The sequence below is a fragment of the Cynocephalus volans genome, chromosome X, assembly GCF_027409185.1.
Source record: "Cynocephalus volans isolate mCynVol1 chromosome X, mCynVol1.pri, whole genome shotgun sequence".
NCBI classification, from domain to species: Eukaryota; Metazoa; Chordata; class Mammalia; order Dermoptera; family Cynocephalidae; genus Cynocephalus; species Cynocephalus volans.
In genome coordinates this window covers 132,671,186-132,682,847 of record NC_084478.1, presented here as the reverse complement: position 1 = coordinate 132,682,847, position 11,662 = coordinate 132,671,186, and positions in this window count along the sequence as shown.

Genomic DNA, 11,662 nt, shown 5'->3' with positions numbered 1-11,662 from the left:
ATTTAAGTAATGTTTCCAAGGTGACAAAATTATACAAAGGAAAAAAGACCAGTGGTTGCCAGGGGTTGGGGTTGGGGAAAGAGTGTACCAGTGAGGTGGGAATTATATAGAGTTTTTTAGTGATGAGGAAACAGTTCTGTATGCCGATCGTGGTAATGATTACAAGAATCTATTCATTTCACAAAATCTGATAGACTTATGGACAAAAACTCTTTATAAAGTACATTTGAAAACGTGTAATCTGAATAAATTCTGAACTTGAGTTAACACAGTGGTTCTCAACCTAGAACGATTTCACCTCACAGGGGATATTTGGCATTTTTAGTTGTCACAACTCGTGAGGCAGGTTGTTCCTGACATCTAATTGGTTGTGGCTAGGGGTGCTGGCCAAACATCTTACAATGCACAGGACAGATGCCCCCAAACCAAGGATTATCTGGCACTAAAATGTTAGGAACGCTGAGATTGAGAGACTCACAGTTATCAGTAGGAGGGTACTTTAAAAAGTTTGTGAAAAAATACAATTAAAAATAATATGAACTTTCCCATGAATTTTTCAAAGTACCCTTGTATTGTATCACTGCTGATTTTTTGGTTTTAACAATATGGTATGGTTAACAAAGATATTATCATGGGGAAGACTGAAGGAAGAGTGCACAGGACTCTGAATTATTTTTCAACTTTTTGTTGTTTTAAATTATTTCAAAGGAAAAAGTTATATCCCCGTGCTGGCCAGCTGCCAAAAATAAATTAATTAATTAAAAGTTATAACAACATCTTGATTTATCCCTCCTATGACCCCGCATTGCACTCAAGGTAAAACCCAGACTCCTATTTAAGACAAACAGGCTGCAAAAGAAGTCATTGCTTTTGTTTTCAGAGCTCTGTCACTGTCCCATCTCTCAGCCATGCCCAGATAGGGCAGCACCTCAGTCCAGTAGTTAGAGGATGGGCTCTGGCAAGGGAGTACTGCTTCCATCACTGACCAGGACGGGGCTCCAGGCAAGTGCCTTCACCTCACTGTGCCTCCTTGCTCATCTGATAAAGGGGTGCAGGGCTTTTGCCTTCCTTTCGGGTGGCTAAGAGAATTAGTTGAGACAGTCCCTGTAGAGAGCTCCAAACAGAGTCTGGCAGCAGCTGAACATTCAATGGCTGCTGCAGTTCCAGTAAGCAAACCTGTGGGTGTGTGCCCAGCTGAGCTCCACAGGAGGGAAAAGTGCATTGTGGGGTGAACTGAGTACAGTGCCGGGCATCCTGACTGTCTCAGCGGTGAATACTACAGGCAGGAGTATACGAGGCAGGTAGTGAGTGTCCTGTCCCTCCCGCGTGAGTTAATTAATGTGAACATTATCAACTTCCTATAGCAAAGCCAAATTCTCTGTGTTTTGTTTCTCTTACGTAAGGTATCAGGCTTCAAAATAGACACCTAAAAAAGAAGACATTTTGGGTAAAATTATTTTCTCTTCAAATAGCTCAATTTAACTTTAAAAATATCACGTCCTTGCCAACACTTGTTTTGTTACGACTTTTTTTACCTTTTTTTATTGTGGTGAAATACATATAAGATTTGCCATTTTAAGCATTTTTAAACATAAAATTCCCTGGAATTAATTGCATTCACACTGCTACATGACAATCGCCTCTATCTCTTTCCAAAATATTTCATCATTTAAAAAATAAACTCTCTTCCCATTATGTAATAATTACCCATTATTCTTCCCCACCAGTTTCTGGTATCCTCTAATCTATTTCTCTCTGATTATTTTTCTTTTTAATTTATTTTTTCTTAATTGACCCACAAGAATTGTATATATTTATAGAGTATAATGTGATATTTGGGTACATTTCTACAGAGTGCAGTGATCATATCAGGATATTTATTTAGCATATCTATCGCCTCAAACATTTGTTACCTCTTTCGGTTGGAACAAATACTCCACTGGTATTCTACATCCTCTCATCTAACTCCTTGAAGTTATACAGTAATTTGTTGTTGGCTGTAGTCTCCCTAGATTTCTATAGAACGCTAGACTTTATCCTTCATATCTCTCTACGACTTTGTATCCACTGGCCAACCTGTCCCCATCATCCCTCCCCCACCCTTACTAGTCTCTAGTAACCTCTATTCTACTCTCTACTTCTATAATGTAGTGGATTGAATTATGTCCTCCCAAAACTCATTGAAGCTTGAATCATGTCATCCAAGTTTTATGTATTAGAAACTTAGCCCCCACTGTGCCTTTCACAGGGTGGAAAATCCTATTATAGTAATTGAAAGGTGGAGCCTTGAAGAGGTGATTGGATTGTAGGACTATGCTGTAGTGAATGGATTATAAATGGTGCTCAGGGGTGCGGTTCTGAGGGCTTTAAAAGAAGAGGAGAGTCCGTGTTTCTCTCTCTCTGCTCCCTCTGCTTCCACCACCTTGCAATGTGAGACCCCTGGATCACTGTCACCACCACCAGATGGACTTTGGACTTCTCAGCCTCAGAAGCTGTAAGCAATAAATTTCATTTTCTTATAAATTACCCAGTTCCAGGTATTTCTATTATAGCAACACAAAACGGACTAATACATAGGAGATCAACATTTTTAACATCCACAGACAGATGAGTGAGAACATGCATTACTTTTCTTTCTGTGCCTGCCTTATTTCACTTAACATAATTTTCTCCAAGCTCATTCACGTTGCTGCAAATGGCAGAATTTCATTCTTTCGTATGCATGAGTAGTTGTCCCCCATGAATATATACCACATTTTCTTTATCCATCATTCATGATGGGCAGTTACATTAGTTCCATATCTTGGCTATTATGAGTAGAGGCACACTATTCATTGGAATGGAGGTATCCCTTCAACTTGTTGATTTCCATTCCTTTGGATATACGCCCAGTAGTAGGATTTCTAAATCATATGGTAGCTCTATCTCTAGTATTTTGAGGAGCCTCCAGACTCTTTTCCATAATGGTCTTACTAATTTACATTCCTACCAACAGGGTATAAGAGTTTTCCATTCTCTGCATCCATGCCAGCATTTTCATTTTCTGTCGTTTTGATAATAGCCAGTCTAACTGGGGTGAGGTGGTGTCTCGATGTGGTTTTGATTTGCATTTCCCTGATGATTAGTGATGTTGAGCATTTTTTCAAATGCCTGTTGGACATTTGTATGTCTTCTTTTGAGAAATGTCTATTCAGCTCCCTTGCCCATTTATTTATTTATTTATTTTACTTTTGAATTGAGTTTCTTGTGTATTCTGGATATTAGTCCCTTGTCAGATGTGTGGTTTACAAATATTTTCTCCTTTTCTGAAGCCTGTCTCTTCACACTGTTGATTGTTTCTTTTGTTGTGCAGAAGCTTTTGAGTTTTATATAACTACATGATATAGTTTTATGTAATCTGTTTGTCTATTTTTGCTTTTGTCGCCTGTGCTTTTGAGGTCCTCCTCTTAAAGTCTATGCCCAGCCCAATGTCCTGAAGTGTTTCCACTATGTTTCCTTCTAGAAGTTTTCAGGTCTTATATTTAACTCTTCACTCAACTTTGAGTAGATTTGGGTACATGTTGAGATATTGGGGTCTAGTTTCATTCTCCTACATATGGATATCCAATTTTCCCAGCACCAATTATTGAAGAAACTGTCTTTTCCCCACTGTGTGTTCTTGGCTCCTTTGTCAAAAATCAGTTAGCTGTAAATACATGGGTTCACTATTCTGTTCCATTGGTCTGTGTGCCTGATTTTATACCATGATCTTTCAGTTGCTGTAGCTTTGTGGTATGTTTTGTACTCAGGATTTGGCTTGCTATTATTTTATTGAGGATTTTTGCATCTATGTTCATCAGGGGTATTGGCCTGTAGTTTTTCTTTTCTTTTTTTAATTTTAATGTCCTTGCCTGTTTTTGATATCAGGGCAATGCTGGCTGGCCTCATAGAATGAATTTGGAAGAATTCCATCTACTTCAATTTTTTGAAAAATTTTAATAACTACTGGTATTAGTTCCTTTAAAGTTTGGTAGAATTCAACAGTAAAACCATCTGGTCCTGGACTTTTCTTTATTGGGAGACTTTTTATTACTGATTCTATCTCCTGACTTGTTCGTCTGTTCAGGTTTTCTATTCCTTGTTGGTTCAGTCTTGTAGGTCATATGTGTCCAGGAGTTTACCCATTTCCTCTAGATTTTCAAACTTATTGGTGTATAGTTGTTCATAATAGTTTCTGATAATCCTTTGTATTTAGGTAGTATCAGTTGTAATGTCTCCTTTTGTATATCTAATTGTGTTTATTTCGGTCTTTTCTCTTTTTCTCTTGGTTAGTCCAGCTAATGGTTTGTCAATTTTGCTTATCTTTTCAAAAGACCAACGTTCCGTTTCATTGATCTTTAGTACTTTTGGCCTCAATTTCATTTATTTCTGCTCTGATTTTTATTATTTCATCTAATTATTTTGAGTTTGGTTTCTTCTTGCTTTTCTAATTCCTTGAGGTACATTGTTAGCTTGTTTATCTGAAATCTTACTTTTTTTATGTAAGCATTTATTGCTATAAACTTTCTTCTTCATACTGCCTTGGTTGTATGTCATAGGTTTTGGTATGATGTGTTTCTGCCTTCATTTGTTTCAAGAAATTTTTTGATTTCCTTAATCTCTTCTTTGACCCATTGGTCATTCAAGATCATATTGTTTAATTTCTATGTGTTTGTGTAATTTTGAATGTTTTGCTTGTTGTTGATTTCTAGTTTTATTCTGTTGTGCTCAGAAAAAATGCTTGATATGATTTTGATTATTTTGAACTTATTGAGACTTGTTCTGTGGCCTAACATATGGTCACTCCTAGAGAATGTTTCATGTGCTAATGAAAAGAATTTGTATTCTGCAGCTGTTGGATGAAATACTCTGGAAATGTTTGTTAGGTCTATCTGGTTTGTGGTGCCTTTTAACTCTGATATTTCTTTGTTGATTTCTTTCTCAGTGATCTGTACTATCCTGAGAGTAGGGTGTTAAAGTCCCCAACTATTATCGTGTTGGTGTCTATTTCTCCTCATAGATCTGACAACAGTTCCCTTGTATATCTTCGTGTTCTGGTGTTGGATGCATATATATTTATAATTGTTATATCTTCTTGCTGTATTGATCCCTTTACCATTATATAAAGCCCTTCCTCATCTCTTAATACAGATTTTGATTTAAAGTCTGTTTTATCTGATAAGAGTATAGCTAGTCCCAGCCACGTTTATTTTCCATTTGAGTGGAATATCTTTTTCCATACCTCCATTTTCAATCTATGTGTGTTTTTGTAGGTAAGGGATGTTTCTAGCAGGTAGTATATGGATGGGTCATGTTTTCTTATCCATTCAGCCAGTCTACATCTTTAATTGGAGCATTTAATCCATTACATTCTACGTTATTACTGATATGCAAGGTCTTATTCTTGTCATTTTGTTGGTTGTTTTCTGATTGTTTTGAGTATCCTTTGCTCCTTTCTTCCTCTTTTATTGTTTATTGTGATAGTTTGATGGCTTACTGTATTGATAAGGTTTGATTCCTTTCTCTTTCTAATTTGTATATCTACTCTACCAGTAAGTTTTATAATTTCAGGTGTTTTCATGATGGTTGTTATCATTCTCTCTCTTCTAAATGTAGGACTCCCCTAAACATTTCTTGTAATGCTTGTCTGGTGGTGATGTATTCTCTTAATTTCTGCTTGACTGAGAAAGACTTTATTTCTCCTTCATTTCAGAAGAATAGCTTTACTGGATATAATATTCTTGGCTGGCAGCTTTTTTCTTTCAGTACTTTAAATGTGTCATCTCATTCTCTCCAGGCCTGTAGGGTTTCTGTCGACGAGTGTTCTGTTAGTCTAATAGGGATTCCCTTATAAGGGACTTGATGTTTTTCACTTGCTGTTTTCAGAATTATCTCTTTGTCCTTAACTTTGGGTTGTTTGACTACAATGCATCTTGGACAGGACATTTTTGGGTTCAATCTATTTGGATACCTTTGATCTTCCTGGATTTGGATGATCATATCATTCCCAAGTCTAGGGAAGTTTTCAGCTATTATTTTGTTAAATATGATTTAAAAATAACTCCTTAAAAGCAAGGAGTTCTTTATTGATATATTTAAGAACTTGAGAGTATTTTTACATGTGTAGTTCAGAGCTCTGTAATTCTGATATTTTTTCATTCAAAATATTTTAATATTTATTGTACATATGATGTTTCAATATGTGCATATACTGCACAATGATTCATTTAGGGTTGATAGCATAGTTTTATACTAGTTTTGCATAGAGGGGACCTGGCCAGTTGCTTCTCAGTTGGTGGGCGAGGTTGGGAAGCTGGCCTTCTGAGAGGGATCCCAGCCAGTGATTTCTTGGGAAGTAGGCAAGGCCTCAAGGTGGGGCTACTGAAAGGGTTCCTACCAGGAGCTTCTTGGGTGGTGGGCAAAGTTGGGAAGTAGGCCTGGTAAAAGGAGGCCCATCCAGTTACCTCCCATATGGTGGTTGAGATTATTAGGCAGGCCTACAGGGAGAGGTCCTGGCCAACTGCTTCTTGGGCAGTGGGTGAGATTCGATGCAGGGCTGAATAGAGGAGACCTGGCCGGTCACTTCTCAGATGGTGAGCGAGGTCAGTCATTGGACCTGGTGAGAGGAAGCCTTTAGAGTATTCTTTCAGTGGTATCATTTCTTCTTGTGTATTTGTACTTCTAGTATTTTTTTGTTGATGTTTGGTCATTTGGTAGAGGTTTTGCTTCTTCTATTAAACTGAGGTAGGCTGTGGAGTGGCCTTGGCTGCTACTGTGGTGATGAAATGTCTTTGTTGACAGTAGGTGTAGTGGTGGTTATGGGATATGTTAAACCACCTTGGGTTCTGTTCCAGAATCTGTGGTTGTAGAATCAGCTCCAGCTGGCTCACCTCAGTGGATCAGGCACTGAAGGCTGGCACTTCCCTCCGGGTCCTAGGAGATGGGAGGGGTTGCCAGCGCCACATGGGTCTACTGGGCTCACCTCTCAGTGGGTCGGGAAGCAGTCAATTGTATTTTCTTTGTTTCTTTTTAAATCATGTACCCTCTGATAACCAGAAATTTCTATAAGCTGGGGTTTCCCTATGGCATTTTCCATTCACAAAAATTCTTAAGTTCAAACTTATTTCCCAAACATGGAAAAGGCAACAAAAATACCGCAACTTAGGAATATCTAGGACAAAGGTGTCCAACACCTGAAGCAGGTTTTCAAATGGCTTCCCTGCCAAATAACTTTTTTTCAGGTATAGTTACCTGCACACTTGTTTGAGTAACTCTCACGTGTCTGCCAAGCTCTTTCAGTGGGGAGAAAACTGCAAATGTTTAGTATTTACAGATGTGGATGAAAAGAAACGCACCATGTTCATTTCAAGCTTGCTTTTAAATACCTGTACTCCAATACCTCTCCCCTAGTACTGTATTCTAAAATATCCAGATTGAGGCTTCCTTTAGGGATGGTTTTCCCTCCGCACTAAATTTAAGGAGGTGCAAAAAAACTCAGGATTACAGATAAATAATTTTTGCACTATTTTGAAAAATCAAAATTAACTATTAGGAACAAATTATCGAGAATCTAAATAAAAGCAGAATCTGACCCTCCACTTGCATGACCTTGCTTTACTCTCCTCACCCTGATCGTGGCCCTGGTTCCAATCAAACTGTATTTACCAAACCCAGCATCAGGCCAAAGTTTCCTCACTTGATTCATTTAAATACTGCATAAAAATATTTACCTGAGTGCCCAGGACACATTGCCTCCACCCTAGTGCCCAAGGACAGGTAGGCCCCAGCAGTTTTGGAACTGTTGGTTTAGAAAGGGTGGGAAAGGGCCCCAGTAGAAAGAACAAGAACCCGGCCCCTGCTTCCTGAAAACTGGGTGCTGCCTGAGCATGCCACTTACTGCACTAACACATCTGGGTATGGGAGGCACTGGAAAATGCTCTCCAAGTACCATAATTGCACAGAGGTGAAAGTGATGAGGTGGAGGGGCTACTGATTGTCCCCAGGCTGCCTGAGCTTCTGGCCACTGCCACCATCGAGACTGTCTTTGTCCATGGGAACCAAGAGCTCCCACACCAACGTGGCCTTCTGCTGGCCTGCTGAAGCTGCTGCTCTTTGCCTATGTTTGGACAGAGTTTTGCCCTCCTCGTCTTTTCCTGATACAACCACCGAGATCATGGGACGAATCGCATCTAGAAAGAAGGAAAGGCAGAAAGAGAGACATCAGAGCATTGGAGGCCTGGGTGCATATGCAGAAGGAGGCCAGGGGCTGCGAACTGAGAGCAGCATAGACAAGGACACTCAGCTGTCCCAGAAAAAGGTAGCTCCCTGGAGTTCACTGGAACACCCGTCACCGTCCAAGCACTGACTGTGAAGTTATTCCCAGTCCTTGTTGACTCCCAGGCTTCAGTAACTGGTATCATCATGACTTCGCCTGGGCTGAGGCTCCAGGCCTTGAGTGCTGTCGATGAAGCTGTGCGCCTGCTCATACTCTGAGCTGTGGTCCGTGGTGATCCCTGGCAGGAACGAGAGATGGAGCCAGCAGCCAGATCTTATCCTCTTGTGGTGCCTGGTACCGGTGACAGTGGTGATAGCATGCCTGACTCAGAATCAAAGCATATGCACTACTCCTTAAATGCCTGCTGTTTTCTTTCATTGTCGCCAGTTAAGGTTCTTGGGACCTGCTGGTGCACGCATGCACGAGAGGACTGCCATAATTTAGGGACAGTGCACGCAAGAAGGATGCAGGTAGGGTGCAATGGAGTGTGTATGCAGAATAGGGTTCCAACTTGCAGCTTGGCTGACTGCACTCCATTTGATGGGGTTCCTGCGCAGAGAAACGGGCTTTGCTTGATTTTGCAAGCCAATTTGGGCACGTCGGGAGGAGGGAGGAAGGAGACCTCACACTGTCCGTTGGAGAAGTTTGCAGATGTCTTTTAACCCAGCCCTCCATATCTAGCAGCCAATAATCCAGCACAGGCTAATAATTAAGCTAAAATGATTTGCTGGCAGGCGGCTTGCTTTGAGTATTTGCAATGATTGTTGAAATCAGATCCTTCCATGCTATTGGGAGCTCTGGGAGTGGGATCCTGGGGCTGGATTTGCCCAGCACTCAGGATTCTCAGATAGCGCCTCTTGAGAAAGCCCAAGTACTCCATATTTTTGGCAATGAATCCACGTCAGAATGCAAGTGTAGAGCCCTGTCCAGGACTTCGTGCATCCAAGAAACTGTACGGGCCCTAGACGTGAAGTGACGCATGCATCCTCTCTCTGCTATGCTCCACCCGGCGCTTCTGATTGCAGGTCCTCTACACGATTCCAGACGTTCCTTGTGCTGGGCTCCTGCTGTGGACCTGGGCGTGTTTCCACCTTTCCCCTGCCTCCTCCTCCTTCCACTCACCCTCTCTGTTTCTAGAAATATCGTCCTGATCTTTTGCTCAGAAATAAATAGAATTTTATTGTCAAATAAAAGAGAGCCAGACCAGATTGAGGGCTTTATTGTTCTCCCTTCAAGATGTATTGTGTAGATGCTCCAGGAGATGTTAATATTCTGATTATTGAAAATAACTTCTAATAACGGGCCCCATGCTTGATATCATACTATGACATGGATTTATCCTATTTTTCCCTTTGCAACACCACCATTGTCTTCAGCACCATTTCATAAAAGAAATTAAACCATTTTCGTGGGCCCCTAAAGGGAACATGGGGCTTAGGCACCTCACCTACTGTGCCTAATGGATAAATGCCCCCTGCCTCATATTTCCACAAGATGGCTAAAAATTCAGCTTTAAAATGGTGATTGATCAATTTACTTTCAAACAGATGTCAGAGGACTTGTCTCTCTGACTTCTCAGACAGCCTCTCTCTGACTTCGACCAAGATACCTCCTCCTCAGTCGGGCTCTTGCTTTATTCTGCCCCCCCCCCTCTCTCTCGGCTAGTTCATGACCAACTTGCAGCCATATTACACGAGAGACCTACAAGGGTTTTAATCATGGTGTGCGGTAGAGTAGCTATAACATCTACAACAGCTAAGTGTTCTCTCACATCTCAGACTTAAACAGTGCACCCCAGTGTTTTCTGACCTTCATCACCCATAAGCACCTTAGGTGAGCGCTGCCCTGTGTGAGCACCAGACATGCTAGTATTTACTTAAACTTTTTGCTTTAAATAAAATTTAATTTTTAATTTTTAATTCACTCTTTGAAAACCTTAAGTACACAGTGGATCCTCATCCGAAGACAAAATAGCCACAAATCTCAGTCTGATGTAACAGATTTACATGATCAGGGACCCTGGAACCACAGTGCTGGATCTGAATCACGGCTTCACTCACTACTTGCTAGCTGGCTAATCTGGTGAGTAACTTAATCTCATTGTGCCTCGGTTTAATCATTTTGTAAAAGGACATGATCTTACCTAATTCACAGGGGTGTTGTGAGGATTAATGGAGGTGATAATTACAAAATTTCACTAATAAACATACCATGCAGCCTCACATTTCCTACTTCAGTCATTTTTATATTTTCTTACTCACAAGGGCCCAAGAGAGGAGAGAGAGAGAGATTGTTATCCGCTGGCAGTGTGTAACGAAGATAGGACATTTTCCCATGAAAATATTCCATGTGCTTCAGTCAATAAACCTATGTCGGCTGCTGCACGTATGAGCCCCGTGCCAAGGAAGTGTGCCAAAAGAGTGTGTGTTTCACCCAGCAGATAGATTTTCTTTCTTCGCCTTATGCATTTTATTCCCAGATACCAGAAAATAATAATGTAATAATACTTACCATGTATTAAGTGCCTACTCTAGACCCAACCCAAGGACAAGCATTATAAAAGTTGTAAGCAGGGGCATGACAGAGTCTGATTTACATTTCCACCCATGGATCACTGGATGCTGAGTAGAGAATGGTCATAGGAGAAATAAGGCGATAGCCCAGCTTTAAGATGATAAAGGATAGTTCTTGGGCATGTTGGAGGAAAAGTGAAAGGATTGGGGATGTGTTTTTGAGGTGGAGTCAAGAGGATTTATGGATATATTGGATATTTGGAGTTGAAGAAAAAGGGCGAAACATCTATATACATTAATTCATTGAACCCTCATGAAACCCCAGTAATGCAGACATAGTGATTTGTATTTTATAGGTGAGGATGCTCAGTGTCAGACAGATTCATCCAGTGAGCCAGGCTTTGGACCTCTACTCCTAACTCTTGCCTCCCATTACTGGTGGTCCTTTCCTGCTCCCCACAATGTACATCTCTTCCTATTTTCTTTTTTTCTTATCGTCTTTCATTACTTTTTTCTCCTTCCCCTCTCTTCCTTGACTACGAATAGAACCCAAGGATCTCACTTATCCCAGTAGTGACAGTCAAAGGAGCAAGTGACCGAGTCCTGTCATGCTGATTCCCTATATACCGCAAACTGCAAGGGCCTTTGTATGCTCAGAGTCACCATGGAGACCATAGCTACTTCTATCGGCAGGCTACAAATATTCAAAGGGTCTGCCTCTTCACATATGCTGCCAAAATGGTTTAAAAAGGCAAATAACCAATTTCTAAATACATACAGAATGTTTGAAAGACTAGATCACCGCTTCAGAGCACACTCTCAATCTTCAGGGGGAAAAAAAGGATTCATGAGTTGT